Source organism: Saccostrea echinata, unplaced genomic scaffold, assembly GCF_033153115.1.
Source record: "Saccostrea echinata isolate AGI-Se365-2 ecotype Australia unplaced genomic scaffold, CSIRO_AGI_Sech_v1 ptg000029l, whole genome shotgun sequence".
Taxonomy (NCBI): Eukaryota; Metazoa; Mollusca; class Bivalvia; order Ostreida; family Ostreidae; genus Saccostrea; species Saccostrea echinata.
In genome coordinates, this window is record NW_026889778.1 from 21,391,997 (window position 1) to 21,412,500 (window position 20,504).

The 20,504-nt window shown below is 32.5% G+C and overlaps 1 long non-coding RNA gene across 1 annotated transcript in view; it reads right to left on the bottom strand.

The window, feature by feature from the left end:
* The window catches only part of LOC133195709 (uncharacterized), a 94,820-nt gene that overhangs the window by 39,807 nt on the left and 34,509 nt on the right, over positions 1 to 20,504 (bottom strand). The gene's annotated exons all lie outside the window — the stretch shown is intronic.

The window sequence follows — 20,504 nt, forward strand, 5'->3', positions numbered from 1 at the left end:
TTAAAATAAAGAGACATTTTAATTTACCAATTTGGCATGGAATCTTATGTACAATATGTAATTTTTGCGATATTATCAATGTGGTAGAATTAAAAAAAATTTTAGAGCTCTTTATTCTACGGAAGCCACAATAAAAGGTGAAGGTCAGCATTAGTAAAAACAGTTGACATGTTTGTGATCCTTTTTGTGATCCTTTTTGGGTATGGAATGAAAGTTTAATAACTAAAGTTTACAATATGATAAGCATTACTTAAGGTGTATTTCAAGCATAAATTTTGCCAAGAAATGTGTATTGTATGTTGAGACAGGATTTTTGATATTTCACTCATGCTTCGCACTCGAGAAAATATTAAAAAAAATTCCTGTCCCACTCGTGAAATAAATTCCATATCAACTACAAAACATTGAATATCCTCTATTTATTACCCCCCCCCCCCAAAAAAAAAAATCATCAATCTCTTTTTGAAATAAAAATTATATGCTTGTAGAGTATACATAATAAATATTGTGATAAGGAAAATAATCAACGTCATTGCTTTAATGTTGTTTTAATAATATACATGTACATATGTAGTATTAGGCCTATTCATTGATCAATCCTAAGTAAAAAGATTATAAAAGTGAACTGGCTTTGTAAACTCTATAACTTTTTTTTTGTTTCGTAAACTCTGGTTTGACGTTCTGACACTATGTGGTAAACATATAGGATCCGCCAAATAGACGTGAATCTCAAATAGGTCTCCGTGAATCTACTTGGACCCCCCCCCCCCCGCAAAAAATATAAACAGTGAATCATGGCAGAATATGAGATAAAATGTCAATATAAGCAGATCAGATTTAACGTCTTATTACTTAAAAGGATGTAATATCATTTTTGCTTCACAACTCCTCATTATCGTGGACAATCTGCATAAGCTAAGTCACAAAGTTCAAGGGGGGGGGGGGGGTAAACCAAGTAAAATATTTGACAAGTAAAAAGAAAAAAAATAGATTTGATATTCCAACTACGAGTATTTGCCATTTTTTTTCGGAAGATATTTACGCTGGTAAAAAAAAATATGGAGGAAGGGGCACAAAGATACTCTTGACCGCCCCCTTTTCAAAAGTGGTGGTGTGGACCTTAGCCCCTCTATTGCTACGCCTATGATATAACTGCTGATGTCTCACCATCCCTCTTCTTCAAAACGTTTCTGAATCTCAAAAGTAACATAAGAATCACACTGTAATCGTATATATTATATGTTGCATAAACGATATGTTGCACTTATATTGTCTCTGATATTAAATTTTAGCGGTATAGAAATTGATATATGAAAGTGTATACCGGTATGTCGTCCAAAACATATCGAAATAGTGTCATTCATCAGAAATAGTTGTCATGAATAAATTGCCAAAGTTTGAAGCAAGTATGTTTGGCAATTTTATTTTAAGAAAAATATCGCGTCCTAATGCAACAATTTGAGGATGAGTTCACGAAAATGTGCAAATGTGTTCGCCTTAGAGTTGCTATGATTATTGACAGCGAGATAGTTCAAGATTTAATCATAAGTAAACCCCAGAGCAAATTAAATTTTCAACCATTTATCAATTGTTCAAGTTAAATTTGACTGATAATTACTTGCTAAAAATTCAATGGCATTTAAAACTGCAGCCATTTTTATTCCTATATTGCTATTGAATAACGAGAAAACAGTCTCGTTATAACGACATAACTAACTCGTTATAACGAGATAATTATCTCGTTATAACGAGATAATTATCTCGTTATAACGAGATAACTAATTCGTTATAACGAGATAACTAACTCGTTATAACGAGATACTATCTCGTTATAACGAGACAACTAACTCGTTATAACGAGATACTAACTCGTTATAACGAGATAACTAACTCGTTATAACGAGATACTAACTCGTTATAACGCGATAATTATCTCGTTATAACGAGATACTAACTCGTTATAACGAGATAACTAACTCTTTATAACGAGATAACTAACTCGTTATAACGAGATAACTAACTCGTTATAACGAGATACTAACTCGTTATAACGCGATAGTTATCTCGTTATAACGAGATACTAACTCGTTATAACGAGATAACTAACTCGTTATAACGAGATAACTATCTCGTTATAACGAGTTAATTATTTTTTTTATCTTGTCAAAAATGAGCCTATCCGGCTTTCGTACATATCATATTTACTGTGAAAGAAAAAAATAACTGGAAAAAAGTCCTTTCAGTACTTAAGGTACTTTGATTTTTCTGATCAATCTTGTATAATACATTTGGCACCTATAAGAGATATACGTATATCATTAGCAATTTAAAAAAAAATTGTCTGCAATCATTTCTAAGACATACAAACAGACTAACGAACACCGTACTATCATAAACTTCACTGTGTGTATGTTTTGGCATAATTGTGTATGGTGTTATAAAAAAATATAATTAATTAAGTTAGTATCACATTAAACGTAAAGTCACTGAGTTTTGTAAAGTTATAATATCAAGATTTGACAGCATACCTATAAGACAGATTATTCAATTACAGTAATTCTTCAGCAATCGATTGATTGATTATACGTATGTTGTTTAACGTCCCTCTCCAGAATTTTTCACTCACATGGAGACGCCACCACTCGCCGGTGGAGACTGCAAATTTTTGTCCTATACTTTGGCACTTATCGGAATTGAGCAGAGGGGAATCTTTTTTATGCCAGCACCTTCTGCGACAAGGGACCTCAATTTATACGATCTCATCCAAAGGACCGGTCTCCACGTCCCACAATCGAAGTTCATAATACCGAGATATTTTTTTTTTTTTATTTTATTCTATTTTTTCACAAGTTTGTTGCATCAGATTTCCTTAAAGATCATACTTCAAGATCATTTCGAACTCAGGCTACTTAATTGCCGTGCATACAGCGTCAAGTGATTTTGATTGACAGGTCAACACACGTGCACTTCGTGTGATACTTTATACAGGATGTGACCATGACTGACTATGAAATCAGAAAACATTTAATAAAGAATGGGTGTTACCGATATAGAACTAATTTTTGGTCTATGTAAATGGATAGGAGGATCGGGATTAAGAGGGAATCTCTCTCTCCCTCTCTCTCTCTCTCTCTCTCAGACGTAAATTGAACATTTCATAATGACAAATCTACCATTATAGAATATGAAATTCTGTATACATGTAAATGGTAATTATATTCACATGTTCCAGATTTAAATCTAAAACGAATATATAATTCAAATGCCTAGCTGCACGAACGTCTCCAAATATTAATCAAGACGGGGATGGGGTGGGGGTGGGTGGGGGGAGGCTTCAAAGGAATTAGATAGTTTTATGTTTTATGAATTATAAGGAAAAGTACGGAAGTCAGTTGCATGTACATAATTATATATCATTGCATAAAATTGTGTTCATTCAGGTATACTTATCCCACATATCAACAGACATGTGCAATTTTTTTTCATGTTTTTTTTTTCAAAAGAAACATATAGCGTACCATTATTTCACACAGAATCGCGTTTTCACATATTTTTTTTTTAACTCTTTGAGTATTTCACAAGAATCCATGCCCAAGAATCGTCTTTTCACATCTTTTATAATTCTTTGGGTATATAGAATATAGATCATGTGTCATAAATAATTTAACTTTTTATCAAATATACATGTAATAACAAAATCTAATCTATAGATTGATTTTCTTTCTTTTAAGTGGCAGATATCAATTTATTTATAAAGGCTTTAAAACAATACTGTATTACAATTTTCTATCGCTCAATTCCTTTTTGAGTGTATGTAATATTTTTTTAATATCGAAAATAAAACTCGGAAATCGGGATAATTTCGCATTCAAATCATAGAGAATAATAAATCGTCTGCATTATAGAAGGCTTATAACTATCGTATTCTGAACTTACTATACGAGATAGATAAAACTGCATGCCTGTCCATCACTATAAATGTATACTCAGTGCTTATAATATATTTACTTGAATTAGGTACCTAGCATATATATTAATTTTTTTTTTAGATATATTCATGTGTAAATAAATTTACTGTCAATACAGACTTACACTACACTGGCAACTTTAAACTATACATGCACTGGAAGTGGTAACCAACGTACTCTTACATTTAGAAGAGTGAATATGGAACGTCTAAATATTTTGATATGGAGAGTGTATATGTCTCTGACGTCATCGATACTATTTCCGCCTTTATCTCGAAAGTTCTATTCTCACTTACAAGTCAGAGTTATCTTTCTTTGCCCATTGTTTACACACTAGGTAAATAGGGAAAATGACGGTACCGAAAATCTGCAAAATGTGGAATCTGATTTCAAAACAAATTATATATTTAATATTTGTAGAATAACCTCTGTTATACATAATAATATCTTGAAAAAATATCAAAAAACAAAAAAGTTGAAAATTGACCAAACACAAGTTCACTTCCGGTTCGGACAGGAAGTACCGGAAACACACGAACACAACTTCGAAACAAAGAGAATGTCATGATCTAATACCCCTGTAAATTTCACATCTTTACCTCAAACCGTTTCCGAGAAAAATTCCAGACAAAAGTCCATTTAAAAATTGGAAATTCGGCCGTAACTTCGGACCGGAAGTGAATTTTTCAAAAAACGGAATTTTATATAAACTTCATATATCAGCCTACTATCATGTGAAAAATTGTGAAAATCTATCCAACCATCTCCGAGTAATCGCGCTCACAAAATTTGGGAGGAATAATAATAATAATAATAATAATAAAAAGAAACAATACAATCACTATAAGTCTTCCGTTGTGAACGGAAGACTTAAAAAGAAACAATACAATCACTATAGGTCTTCCGTTGTGAACGGAAGACCTAATAAAAAGAAACAATACAATCACTATAAGTCTTCCGTTGTGAACGGAAGACTTAATAATAAAAAGAAACAATACAAACACTATAAGTCTTCCGTTGTGAACGGAAGACTTAATAAAAAGAAACAATACAATCACTATAAGTCTTCCGTTGTGAACGGAAGACTTAATAATAAAAAGAAACAATACAAACACTATAAGTCTTCCGTTGTGAACGGAAGACTTAATAATAAAAAGAAACAATACAATCACTATAAGTCTTCCGTTTTGAACGGAAGACTTAATAATAAAAAGAAACAATACAATCACTATAAGTCTTCCGTTGTGAACGGAAGACTTAAAAAGAAACAATACAATCACTATAGGTCTTCCGTTCTGAACGGAAGATCTAATAAAAAGAAAAAACAGTAGAATCACTATAAGGTCTTCCGACTGAAACGGAAGACCTTAATAACAGAATGCGGTGTAAGGTTCACGTCAAAACATGGTTGACGCAAAACAATTCCTGAATTTTCCCCTTCAATTCGAGCATTTCTGCATTGGACAGGGCTGATGGTTGTTTATGAGATGAAAAACTATGTGTAAGCTTTCTTAGTTTAGCGGAATCATGAACATTTTCGGCGTGATGAATAATTTGTTTACAGTAGTGATGAGGCTTTCGCGCACCTGCAGGAGCGGATCCAAGGATTTACAAATGAATAAAATTTAATAGAAATGAAGTTTTAATACTTTTAAATATTATTTAATGAAATTATTAATATGCAAGTAATAGATATAGAAGAAAACGCGAAATGCTAATGAATGCAGCTGACAATCACTACTTTCTAAAGATAAATTAATTCTAAATAAAATAATTATAAATTCTAAGGACAAAACAGAAGAAGAATGAATGGTAGTAAAATATCAAATCACATCAGGGGAACCGAACTTTATTAATGAAACTCTTAAGAAGTTCCTTATAAGTTGTAAATTTTATATCTGTGTATTCTACCTGGTTGCTTCGAGGAAAGGGGGGGGGTCTTGAACATAAACATGTAAATTATCATTACTTTGTAGAAAGAATTAAGGCTTATAATTTTAAAAACGTCAAGAAGAGTTGCTTGTGATATGAAAGTCAAGGTCATTTTATAAAGAATGCAAAACATAAAAGCGAAAAAGAGAAAAAGGGGTGGGGTGTAAAGATGGCAATGTCTTCTACAGTTGACAAAAATAGGGGCGAATAAAATGCACACACATATCATATACAACCGTTTTTATTTAATATAAACTCGTTTCCATGGCAACGGCAAGGTTTTTCTGGCCTATCCCAATCACCCAGTAGGTTTTAACTCTACACCAGTTCCTACGTAAATGAGCACTGAGCAGTCCTCGCAAACTATATATACGGGGGAAAAATCAATATTCTGTAGTGTTTAAGAAACGTTGGTCCTACGTTTTCGGAAATTCTAAGATATTTAAAGATATTTAATTCCTTCTTAATCCTATCAGGAAACTGGTAATACGTAAAATCTTCAAAGAGGGGCCTTTACATACCCTATGAATATTACAGAAAAAAGAAGTTAGAAAGACGAAGAAATAGAAAAAATCGACTTTTTAATCCAATTTCTGTGACGACCGGAAGTAATGACGACGGAAAGAATATTCATGGTGACATCTACAAGTCATTATCTATGATATCTGACAAAGTTAACTTTCATATCTTAAGCTGTTCTGGAGAAATGGAGCGGACATAGTCCTTTACCAAATTTCGTCTATACAATAATATTAAGAATACTAGACTCTTGTTGCCATGGCAACAAAAAAGTCTTCCGTTTTTCTAAATCTGTAAGAATTTGCTTTTTTCTGTGTAAAAAACATACATATCATATTTACTGTGAAAGAAAAAAATAACTGGAAAAAAAGTCCTTTCAGTACTTAAGGTACTTTGATTTTCATTATCAATCTTGTATAATGCATTTGGCACCTATAAGAGATATACGTAATATATCATTAGCAATTAAAAAAAAAAAATGTTTGCAATCGTTTCTAAGACAAACAAACAGACGAACACCGTACTATCATAAACTTCACTGTGTGTATGTTTTGGCATAATTGTGTATGGTGTTATAAAAAAATATAATGAATTAAGTTAGTATCACATTAACCTAAAGTATCTGAGTTTTGTAAAGTTATAATATCAAGATTTGACAGCAGACCTATAAGACAGATTATTCAATTACAGTAATTCTTCAGCAATCGATTGATTGATTATACGTATGTTGTTTAACGTCCCTCTCCAGAATTTTTCACTCACATGGAGACGCCACCACTCGCCGGTGGAGACTGCAAATTTTTGTCCCATACTTTGGCACTTATCGCAATTGAGCAGAGGGGAATCTTTTTTATGCCAGCACCTTCTGCAAAAAGGGACCTCGATTTATACGATCTCATCCAAAGGACCGGTCTCCACGTCCCACAATCGAAGTTCATAATACCGAGATATTTTATTTTTTATTTTATTCTATTTTTTCACAAGTTTGTTGCATCAGATTTACTTAAGATCATACTTCAAGATCATTTCGAACTCAGTCTACGTAATTGCAGTGCATACAGCGTCAAGTGATTTTGATTGACAGATCAACACAGGTGCACTTCGTGTGATACTTTTTAAGCTGAAAAATATACAGGATGTGACCATGACTGACTATGAAATCAGAAAACATTTAATTAAGAATGGGTGTGACCGATATAGAACTAATTTTTGCTCTATGTAAATGGATAGGAGGATCGGGATTAAGAGGGAATCTCTCTCTCTCCCCCCTCTCTCTTTCAGACGTAAATTGAACATTTCATAATGACAAATCTACCATTATAGAACATGAAATTCTGTATACATGTAAATGGTAATTATATTCACATGTTCCAGATTTAAATCTAAAACGAATATATAATACAAATGCCTAGCTGCACGAACGTCTCCAAATATTAATCAAGACGGGGGTGGGGTGGGGGGGGGGGGGGGAGTCTTCAAAAGAATTAGATAGTTTTATGTTTTATGAATTATAAGGAAAAGTATGGACGTCAGTTGCATGTACATAATTATATATCATTGCATAAAATTGTGTTCATTCAGGTATACTTATCCCACATATCAACAGACCTGTGCAATTTTTTTTTCATGTTTTTTTTTTCAAAAGAAACATATAGCGTACCATTATTTCACACAGAATCGCGTTTTCACATATTTTTTTTAACTCTTTGAGTATTTCACAAGAATCCATGCCCAAGAATCGTCTTTTCACATCTTTTATAATTCCTTGGGTATATAGAATATAGATCATGTGTCATAAATAATTTAACTTTTTATCAAATTTACATGTAATAACAAAATCTAATCTACATATTGATTTTCTTTCTTTTAAGTGGCAGATATCAATTTATTTATAAAGGCTTTAAAACAGTACTGTATTACAATTTTCTATCGCTCAATTCCTTTTTGAGTGTATGTAATATTTTTTTTAATATCGAAAATAAAACTCGGAAATCAGGATAATTTCGCATTCAAATCATAGAGAATAATAAATCGTCTGCATTATGGAAGGCTTATAACTATCGTATTCTGAACTTACTATACGAGATAGATAAAACTGCATTCCTGTCCATCACTATAAATGTATACTCAGTGCTTATAATATATTTACTTGAATTAGGTACCTAGCATATATATTAATTTTTTTTTTTTAGATATATTCATGTGTAAATAAATTAACTGTCAATACAGACTTACACTACACTGGCAACTTTAAACTATACATGCATTGGAAGTGGTAACCAACGTACTCTTATATTTAGAAGAGTGAATATGGAACGTCTAAATATTTTGATATGGAGAGTGTATATGTCTCTTACGTCATCGATAGTATTTCCGCCTTTATCTCGAAAGTTCTATTTTCACTTACAAGTCAGAGTTATCTTTCTTTGCCCATTGTTTACACACTAGGTAAATAGGGAAAATGAGGGTACCGAAAATCTGCAAAATGTGGAATCTGATTTCAAAACAAATTATATATTTAATATTTGTAGAATAACCTCTGTTATACATAATAATATCTTGAAAAAATATTAAAAAACAAAAAAGTTGAAAATTGACCAAACACAAGTTCACTTCCGGTTCGGACAGGAAGTACCGGAAATACACGAAAACAACTTCGAAACAAAGAGAATGTCATGATCTAATACTCCTGTAAATTTCACATCTTTACCTCAAACCGTTTCCGAGAAAAATTCCGGACAAAAGTGCATTGAAAAAGTGGAAATTCGGCCGTAACTTCGGACCGGAAGTGAATTTTTCAAAAAACGGAATTTTATATAAACTTCATATATCAGCCTACTATCATGTGAAAAATTGTGAAAATCTATCCAACCATCTCTGAGTAATCGCGCTCACAAAATTTGGGAGGAATAATAATAATAATAATAATAATAATAAAAAGAAACAATACAATCACTATAAGTCTTCCGTTGTGAACGGAAGACTTAATAACAGAATGCGGTGTAAGGTTCACGTCAAAACATGGTTGACGCAAAACAATTCCTGAATTTTCCCCTTCAATTCGAGCATTTCTGCATTGGACAGGGCTGATGGTTGTTTATGAGATGAAAAACTATGTGTAAGCTTTCTTAGTTTAGCGGAATCATGAACATTTTCGGCGTGATGAATAATTTGTTTACAGTAGTGATGAGGCTTTCGCGCACCTGCAGGAGCGGATCCAAGGATTTACAAATGAATAAAATTTAATAGAAATGAAGTTTTAATACTTTTAAATATTATTTAATGAAATTATTAATATGCAAGTAATAGATATAGAAGAAAACGCGAAATGCTAATGAATGCAGCTGACAATCACTACTTTCTAAAGATAAATTAATTCTAAATAAAATAATTATAAATTCTAAAGACAAAACAGAAGAAGAATGAATGGTAGTAAAATATCAAATCACATCAGGGGAACCGAACTTTATTAATGAAACTCTTAAGAAGTTCCTTATAAGTTGTAAATTTTATATCTGTGTATTCTACCTGGTTGCTTCGAGGAAAGGGGGGGGGTCTTGAACATAAACATGTAAATTATCATTACTTTGTAGAAAGAATTAAGGCTTATAATTTTAAAAACGTCAAGAAGAGTTGCTTGTGATATGAAAGTCAAGGTCATTTTATAAAGAATGCAAAACATAAAAGCGAAAAAGAGAAAAAGGGGGGGGGGTGTAAAGATGGCAATGTCTTCTACAGTTGACAAAAATAGGGGCGAATAAAATGCACACACATATCATATACAACCGTTTTTATTTAATATAAACTCGTTTCCATGGCAACGGCAAGGTTTTTCTGGCCTATCCCAATCACCCAGTAGGTTTTAACTCTACACCAGTTCCTACGTAAATGAGCACTGAGCAGTCCTCGCAAACTATATATACGGGGGAAAAATCAATATTCTGTAGTGTTTAAGAAACGTTGGTCCTACGTTTTCGGAAATTCTAAGATATTTAAAGATATTTAATTCCTTCTTAATCCTATCAGGAAACTGGTAATACGTAAAATCTTCAAAGAGGGGCCTTTACATACCCTATGAATATTACAGAAAAAAGAAGTTAGAAAGACGAAGAAATAGAAAAAATCGACTTTTTAATCCAATTTCTGTGACGACCGGAAGTAATGACGACGGAAAGAATATTCATGGTGACATCTACAAGTCATTATCTATGATATCTGACAAAGTTAACTTTCATATCTTAAGCTGTTCTGGAGAAATGGAGCGGACATAGTCCTTTACCAAATTTCGTCTATACAATAATATTAAGAATACTAGACTCTTGTTGCCATGGCAACAAAAAAGTCTTCCGTTCTTCTAAATCTGTAAGAATTTGCTTTTTTCTGTGTAAAAAACATACATATCATATTTACTGTGAAAGAAAAAAATAACTGGAAAAAAAGTCCTTTCAGTACTTAAGGTACTTTGATTTTCATTATCAATCTTGTATAATGCATTTGGCACCTATAAGAGATATACGTAATATATCATTAGCAATTAAAAAAAAAAAATGTTTGCAATCGTTTCTAAGACAAACAAACAGACGAACACCGTACTATCATAAACTTCACTGTGTGTATGTTTTGGCATAATTGTGTATGGTGTTATAAAAAAATATAATGAATTAAGTTAGTATCACATTAACCTAAAGTATCTGAGTTTTGTAAAGTTATAATATCAAGATTTGACAGCAGACCTATAAGACAGATTATTCAATTACAGTAATTCTTCAGCAATCGATTGATTGATTATACGTATGTTGTTTAACGTCCCTCTCCAGAATTTTTCACTCACATGGAGACGCCACCACTCGCCGGTGGAGACTGCAAATTTTTGTCCCATACTTTGGCACTTATCGCAATTGAGCAGAGGGGAATCTTTTTTATGCCAGCACCTTCTGCAAAAAGGGACCTCGATTTATACGATCTCATCCAAAGGACCGGTCTCCACGTCCCACAATCGAAGTTCATAATACCGAGATATTTTATTTTTTATTTTATTCTATTTTTTCACAAGTTTGTTGCATCAGATTTACTTAAGATCATACTTCAAGATCATTTCGAACTCAGTCTACGTAATTGCAGTGCATACAGCGTCAAGTGATTTTGATTGACAGATCAACACAGGTGCACTTCGTGTGATACTTTTTAAGCTGAAAAATATACAGGATGTGACCATGACTGACTATGAAATCAGAAAACATTTAATTAAGAATGGGTGTGACCGATATAGAACTAATTTTTGCTCTATGTAAATGGATAGGAGGATCGGGATTAAGAGGGAATCTCTCTCTCTCCCCCCTCTCTCTTTCAGACGTAAATTGAACATTTCATAATGACAAATCTACCATTATAGAACATGAAATTCTGTATACATGTAAATGGTAATTATATTCACATGTTCCAGATTTAAATCTAAAACGAATATATAATACAAATGCCTAGCTGCACGAACGTCTCCAAATATTAATCAAGACGGGGGTGGGGTGGGGGGGGGGGAGTCTTCAAAAGAATTAGATAGTTTTATGTTTTATGAATTATAAGGAAAAGTATGGACGTCAGTTGCATGTACATAATTATATATCATTGCATAAAATTGTGTTCATTCAGGTATACTTATCCCACATATCAACAGACCTGTGCAATTTTTTTTTCATGTTTTTTTTTTCAAAAGAAACATATAGCGTACCATTATTTCACACAGAATCGCGTTTTCACATATTTTTTTTAACTCTTTGAGTATTTCACAAGAATCCATGCCCAAGAATCGTCTTTTCACATCTTTTATAATTCCTTGGGTATATAGAATATAGATCATGTGTCATAAATAATTTAACTTTTTATCAAATTTACATGTAATAACAAAATCTAATCTACATATTGATTTTCTTTCTTTTAAGTGGCAGATATCAATTTATTTATAAAGGCTTTAAAACAGTACTGTATTACAATTTTCTATCGCTCAATTCCTTTTTGAGTGTATGTAATATTTTTTTTAATATCGAAAATAAAACTCGGAAATCGGGATAATTTCGCATTCAAATCATAGAGAATAATAAATCGTCTGCATTATGGAAGGCTTATAACTATCGTATTCTGAACTTACTATACGAGATAGATAAAACTGCATTCCTGTCCATCACTATAAATGTATACTCAGTGCTTATAATATATTTACTTGAATTAGGTACCTAGCATATATATTAATTTTTTTTTTAGATATATTCATGTGTAAATAAATTAACTGTCAATACAGACTTACACTACACTGGCAACTTTAAACTATACATGCATTGGAAGTGGTAACCAACGTACTCTTATATTTAGAAGAGTGAATATGGAACGTCTAAATATTTTGATATGGAGAGTGTATATGTCTCTTACGTCATCGATAGTATTTCCGCCTTTATCTCGAAAGTTCTATTTTCACTTACAAGTCAGAGTTATCTTTCTTTGCCCATTGTTTACACACTAGGTAAATAGGGAAAATGAGGGTACCGAAAATCTGCAAAATGTGGAATCTGATTTCAAAACAAATTATATATTTAATATTTGTAGAATAACCTCTGTTATACATAATAATATCTTGAAAAAATATTAAAAAACAAAAAAGTTGAAAATTGACCAAACACAAGTTCACTTCCGGTTCGGACAGGAAGTACCGGAAATACACGAAAACAACTTCGAAACAAAGAGAATGTCATGATCTAATACTCCTGTAAATTTCACATCTTTACCTCAAACCGTTTCCGAGAAAAATTCCGGACAAAAGTGCATTGAAAAAGTGGAAATTCGGCCGTAACTTCGGACCGGAAGTGAATTTTTCAAAAAACGGAATTTTATATAAACTTCATATATCAGCCTACTATCATGTGAAAAATTGTGAAAATCTATCCAACCATCTCTGAGTAATCGCGCTCACAAAATTTGGGAGGAATAATAATAATAATAATAATAATAACTAGACTCTTGTTGCCATGGCAACAAAAAAGTCTTCCGTTCTTCTAAATCTGTAAGAATTTGCTTTTTTCTGTGTAAAAAACATACATATCATATTTTCTGTGAAAGAAAGAAATAACTGGAAAAAAGTCCTTTCATTACTTAAGGTACTTTGATTTTCATTATCAATCTTGTATAATACATTTTGCACCTATAAGAGATATATGTTTATCATTTGCATTTTTTAAAAAAAAATGTTTGCAATCATTTCTAAGACAAACAAACAGACAAACGAACACCGTACTATCATAAACTTCACTGTGTATATGTTTCGGCATAATTGTGATGGTGTTATAAAAAATATAATGAATTAAGTTAGTATCACATTAAACGTAAAGTCACTGAGTTTTGTAAAGTTATAATATCAAGATTTGACAGCATACCTATAAGACAGATTATTCAATTACAGTAATTCTTCAGCAATCGATTGATTGATTGATTATACGTATGTTGTTTAACGTCTCTCTCCAGAATTTTTCACTCACATGGAGATGCCACCACTCGCCGGTGGAGACTGCAAATTTTTGTCCTATACTTTGGCACTTATCGCAATTGAGCAGTGAGGAATCTTTTTTATGCCAGCACCTTCTGCGACAAGGGACCTCGATTTATACGATCTCATCCAAAGGATCGGTCTCCACGTCCCACAATCGAAGTTCATAATACCGAGATATTTTATTTTTTATTTTATTCTATTCTTTCACAAGTTTATTGCATCAAATTTACTTAAAGATCATACTTCAAGATCATTTCGAACTCAGGCTACTTAATTGCAGTGCATACAGCGTCAAGTGATTTTGATTGACAGGTCAACACACGTGCACTTCGTGTGATACTTTTTAAGCTGAAAAATACACAGGATGAGATCATGACTATGAAATCAGAAAACATCTAATAAAGAATGGGTGTGACCGATATAGAACTAATTTTTGGTCTGGATCGGGATTAAGAAGGAATCTCTCCTCTCTCTCTCTCTCTCTCTCTCACATGTAAATTGAACATTTCATAACTATAGAATATGAAATTCTGTATACATGTAAACGGTAATGTTATTCACATGTTCCAGATTTAAATCTAAAACGAATATATAATTCAAATGCCTAGCTGCACGAACGTCTCCAAATATTAATCAAGACGGGGGGGGGGGGGGGCTTCAAAGGAATTAGATAATTTTATGTTTTACGAATTATAAGGAAAAGTACGGACGTCAGTTGCATGTACATGATTATATATCATTGCATAAAATTGTGTTCATTCAGATATACTTATCCCACATATCAACAGACCTGTACAATTTTTTTATCATGTTTTTTTTTTTCAAAAGAAACATATAGCGTACCATTATTTCACACACTCTTTAACTCTTTGAGTATTTCACAAGAATCCAAGAATCGCCTTTTCACATCTTTTATAATTCCTTGGGTATATAGAATATAGATCATGTGTCATAAATAATTTAACCCTTTATCAAATATACATGTAATAACCAAATCTAATCTATAGATTGATTTTCTTTCTTTTCAGTGGCAGATATCAATTTATTTATAAAGGCTTAAAAACAGTACTGTATTACAATTTTCTATCGCTTAATTCCTTTTTTGAGTGTATGTAATATTTTTTAATATCGAAAGTAAAACTCGGAAATCGGGATAATTTCGCATTCAAATCATAGAGAATAATAAATCGTCTGCATTATAGAAGGCTTATAACTATCATATTCTGGACTTAATATACGAAATAGATAAAACTGCATGCCTGTTCATCACTATAAATGTATATTTAGTGCTTATAATATATTTACTTGAATTAGGTACCTAGCATATATATTAATTTTTTTTAGATATATTCATGTGTAAATCATTTAACTGTCAATACAGACTTACACTACACTGACACCTTCAAACTTTACATGCACTGGAAGCGGTAACCAACGTACTCTTAAATTTTGAAGAGTGAATATAGAACGTCTAAATATTTTGATATGGAGAGTGTATATGTCTCTGACGTCATCGATACTATTTCCGCCTTTATCTCGAAAGTTCTATTCTCACTTACAAGTCAGAGTTATCTTTCTTTGCCCATTGTCTACACACTAGGTAAATAGGGAAAATGAGGGTACCGAAAATCTGCAAAATGTGGAATCTGATTTCAAAACAAATTATATATTTAGTATTTGTAGAATAACCTCTGTTATACATAATAATATCTTGAAAAAATATTAAAAAACAAAAAAGTTGAAAATTGACCAAACACAAGTTCACTTCCGGTTCGGACAGGAAGTACCGGAAACACACGAAAGCAACTTCGAAACAAAGAGAATGTCATGATCTAATACCCCTGTAAATTTCACATCTTTACCTCAAACCGTTTCCGAGAAAAATTCCGGACAAAAGTCCATTTAAAAATTGGAAATTCGGCCGTAACTTCGGACCGGAAGTGAATTTTTCAAAAAGCGGAATTTTATATAAACTTCATATATCAGCCTACTATCATGTGAAAAATTGTGAAAATCTATCCAACCATCTCTGAGTAATCGCGCTCACAAAATTTGGGAGGAATAATAATAATAATAATAATAATAATAATAAAAAGAAACAATACAATCACTATAAGTCTTCCGTTGTGAACGGAAGACTTAATAAAAAGAAACAATACAATCACTATAAGTCTTCCGTTGTGAACGGAAGACTTAATAACAGAATGCGGTGTAAGGTTCACGTCAAAACATGGTTGACGCAAAACAATTCCTGAATTTTCCCCTTCAATTCGAGCATTTCTGCATTGGACAGGGCTGATGGTTGTTTATGAGATGAAAAACTATGTGTAAGCTTTCTTAGTTTAGCGGAATCATGAACATTTTCGGCGTGATGAATAATTTGTTTACAGTAGTGATGAGGCTTTCGCGCACCTGCAGGAGCGGATCCAAGGATTTACAAATGAATAAAATTTAATAGAAATGAAGTTTTAATACTTTTAAATATTATTTAATGAAATTATTAATATGCAAGTAATAGATATAGAAGAAAACGCGAAATGCTAATGAATGCAGCTGACAATCACTACTTTCTAAAGATAAATTAATTCTAAATAAAATAATTATAAATTCTAAAGACAAAACAGAAGAAGAATGAATGGTAGTAAAATATCAAATCACATCAGGGGAACCGAACTTTATTAATGAAACTCTTAAGAAGTTCCTTATAAGTTGTAAATTTTATATCTGTGTATTCTACCTGGTTGCTTCGAGGAAAGGGGGGGGTCTTGAACATAAACATGTAAATTAGCATTACTTTGTAGAAAGAATTAAGGCTTATAATTTTAAAAACGTCAAGAAGAGTTGCTTGTGATATGAAAGTCAAGGTCATTTTATAAAGAATGCAAAACATAAAAGCGAAAAAGAGAAAAAGGGGGGGGGGTGTAAAGATGGCAATGTCTTCTACAGTTGACAAAAATAGGGGCGAATAAAATGCACACACATATCATATACAACCGTTTTTATTTAATATAAACTCGTTTCCATGGCAACGGCAAGGTTTTTCTGGCCTATCCCAATCACCCAGTAGGTTTTAACTCTACACCAGTTCCTACGTAAATGAGCACTGAGCAGTCCTCGCAAACTATATATACGGGGGAAAAATCAATATTCTGTAGTGTTTAAGAAACGTTGGTCCTACGTTTTCGGAAATTCTAAGATATTTAAAGATATTTAATTCCTTCTTAATCCTATCAGGAAACTGGTAATACGTAAAATCTTCAAAGAGGGGCCTTTACATACCCTATGAATATTACAGAAAAAAGAAGTTAGAAAGACGAAGAAATAGAAAAAATCGACTTTTTAATCCAATTTCTGTGACGACCGGAAGTAATGACGACGGAAAGAATATTCATGGTGACATCTACAAGTCATTATCTATGATATCTGACAAAGTTAACTTTCATATCTTAAGCTGTTCTGGAGAAATGGAGCGGACATAGTCCTTTACCAAATTTCGTCTATACAATAATATTAAGAATATAACAGAATGCGGTGTAAGGTTCACGTCAAAACATGGTTGACGCAAAACAATTCCTGAATTTTCCCCTTCAATTCGAGCATTTCTGCATTGGACAGGGCTGATGGTTGTTTATGAGATGAAAAACTATGTGTAAGCTTTCTTAGTTTAGCGGAATCATGAACATTTTCGGCGTGATGAATAATTTGTTTACAGTAGTGATGAGGCTTTCGCGCACCTGCAGGAGCGGATCCAAGGATTTACAAATGAATAAAATTTAATAGAAATGAAGTTTTAATACTTTTAAATATTATTTAATGAAATTATTAATATGCAAGTAATAGATATAGAAGAAAACGCGAAATGCTAATGAATGCAGCTGACAATCACTACTTTCTAAAGATAAATTAATTCTAAATAAAATAATTATAAATTCTAAAGACAAAACAGAAGAAGAATGAATGGTAGTAAAATATCAAATCACATCAGGGGAACCGAACTTTATTAATGAAACTCTTAAGAAGTTCCTTATAAGTTGTAAATTTTATATCTGTGTATTCTACCTGGTTGCTTCGAGGAAAGGGGGGGGGGGGATCTTGAACATAAACATGTAAATTAGCATTACTTTGTAGAAAGAATTAAGGCTTATAATTTTAAAAACGTCAAGAAGAGTTGCTTGTGATATGAAAGTCAAGGTCATTTTATAAAGAATGCAAAACATAAAAGCGAAAAAGAGAAAAAGGGGGGGTGTAAAGATGGCAATGTCTTCTACAGTTGACAAAAATAGGGGCGAATAAAATGCACACACATATCATATACAACCGTTTTTATTTAATATAAACTCGTTTCCATGGCAACGGCAAGGTTTTTCTGGCCTATCCCAATCACCCAGTAGGTTTTAACTCTACACCAGTTCCTACGTAAATGAGCACTGAGCAGTCCTCGCAAACTATATATACGGGGGAAAAATCAATATTCTGTAGTGTTTAAGAAACGTTGGTCCTACGTTTTCGGAAATTCTAAGATATTTAAAGATATTTAATTCCTTCTTAATCCTATCAGGAAACTGGTAATACGTAAAATCTTCAAAGAGGGGCCTTTACATACCCTATGAATATTACAGAAAAAAGAAGTTAGAAAGACGAAGAAATAGAAAAAATCGACTTTTTAATCCAATTTCTGTGACGACCGGAAGTAATGACGACGGAAAGAATATTCATGGTGACATCTACAAGTCATTATCTATGATATCTGACAAAGTTAACTTTCATATCTTAAGCTGTTCTGGAGAAATGGAGCGGACATAGTCCTTTACCAAATTTCGTCTATACAATAATATTAAGAATACTAGAAACTCATTACTAGTAATGAGAAGGTCTTCCGTTATACTACTTCCTGTTTGCATCAACATGTCTTTTCCAACGTCGGTATTAGCCTAAAACTTATGTAGAAACAAAATAACTTAAAAAAATACTTTTTTGCTTCGTTTCCTGTCACGACCGAAAGTAATGACGACACACGATTTTTACACGAAGCAAATGAACTGATGACTGACTATAAGTCCTGAAAGCTTTAGACTTCAGTCTTTTACTGTTGCCGAACAATTGTGAGAACAAATTCAAATTCTGAGGACAGGAAAACACACGACCGGAAGTGAACTGAATAAAAATCTCTGAATTTTCTCTTGACTTTTGCAGTATCTACAGCATATGTAAAAAACATTTCAAATACTTATCTATAAGTGATATTTATGAGAAAGTTAAACCACGAAATAACGTAGTTTATCTCTTAAAACCGGAAGTTTAAAGTTTTTTTTTCCGGTGGAATCTAACATATTTCAAAATAGCGAAAGGGAAGCAATAAAGTGATGAAAGTTTTAATTTTAAAAAGAAAAGTTGAAATTTTCGATTTCTTCGATCACTTCCTGTGACGACCGGAAGTGACGGCTGACGCTTTTAACCCTATGTGTTTTGCCTTCTCACGAAGTTTTATTACTCCTATAAGTTTGGTGTCTTCCTTTCATGCCGGTTCCGAGATCTCGCTGAAATAACTTTCCATTTTGAGAACAAGAAAACACGCGACCGAAAGTGAATTTTAATAAGATATTTCATGTCACTCTAGACATCTGCAGTCTTAATAACATATTTAAAACACATTTGAAGAACTCTATCTATAAGCGATATGTTGGGGAAAATTCAAAACCCCTATTATGTAGTTTTTCTCTTATAACCGGAAGTTTTCACTTTTTGTTTCCGATGCGACCAACACATATCGTAACTGTGAAAAAGATACAATTATGTGATGCAAGTCTTATTCCAAAAGAGAAAAGTTGAAATTTTTGATTTCTTTGATCACTTCCTGTGACGACCGGAAGTGACGACTGACGCTCTTTTCCCAAATGGTTTTGTCTACTTCTCAAGGTCTAATACTCCTATAAGTTTGGTGTCTAAATCTCTTACAGTTTCTGAGATCTCACTCGGACAAGTTCTCATTTTGCAGACATTTAAACGCGCGACCGGAAGTGAATTTTACAAAGATATTTGACGTTACTCTAAATATTGGCAGTCTTGATAACATATTCAAAAATCAGTTCATTTACGTTATCTATAAAAAATATTTATGGGAAAGTAAAATACTCAAATTATGCAGTTTTTCGCTTATAGCCGGAAGTTGACGTTTTTGTTTCCGGTGGGACCAACATATTTCGAATCTACAAATAAGATGCAACAATGTGATGAAAGAAAAAAATCAAAAAAGAAAAGTTGAAAATTTCGACTTCTTTGATCACTTCCTGTGACGAGCGGAAGTGACGGCTGACGCTCTTAACCCAAATGGTTTTGCCTACTCCTCAAGATCTATTAATCATATAAGTTTGGTGTCTTAATCTCTTACCGTTTCTGAGATATGACTGGGACAAAATATTTTTGAAAAAAACGGAAATCGGACATATCTGACGAGCGGAAGTGAATTTTGACAAAATGAAAAAAACGCCTGGGGGTATTTTCATTCTCTATCATCCCTGAAAATTTCAAGAAAATCCGTCCAGACATCTCTGAGA